The sequence below is a fragment of the Populus euphratica genome, unplaced genomic scaffold, assembly GCF_000495115.2.
Source record: "Populus euphratica unplaced genomic scaffold, PopEup_1.0 scaffold1878.1, whole genome shotgun sequence".
In the NCBI taxonomy this organism is placed as follows: Eukaryota; Viridiplantae; Streptophyta; class Magnoliopsida; order Malpighiales; family Salicaceae; genus Populus; species Populus euphratica.
In genome coordinates, this window is record NW_011501720.1 from 13,745 (window position 1) to 14,021 (window position 277).

A 277-nucleotide genomic window follows, 5' to 3' on the forward strand; every position below is an offset into this window, starting at 1 on the left:
AGATTTAGGTCTACTTTATATGGATGGAAAGGTAAGACATAGGCTTACAACTTTCATATGGAGCCAAAGATTGAAAAATGTCATTTTTAAATCCAAATTATAGCAACAACAAAGAATTTTGAATCTGTAATCCAGCCCGAGCACTATTTAGTGTTTGGCTCATATATGGAGTTCTAGAAGTCCAAATGACCTAAATTTTTTACCTTAGAAAGCTGAGCCAATTTTCTATAACTTTCATGTTTTCAAGTGGTTCTAATTTTGACGTTATTAATGATGT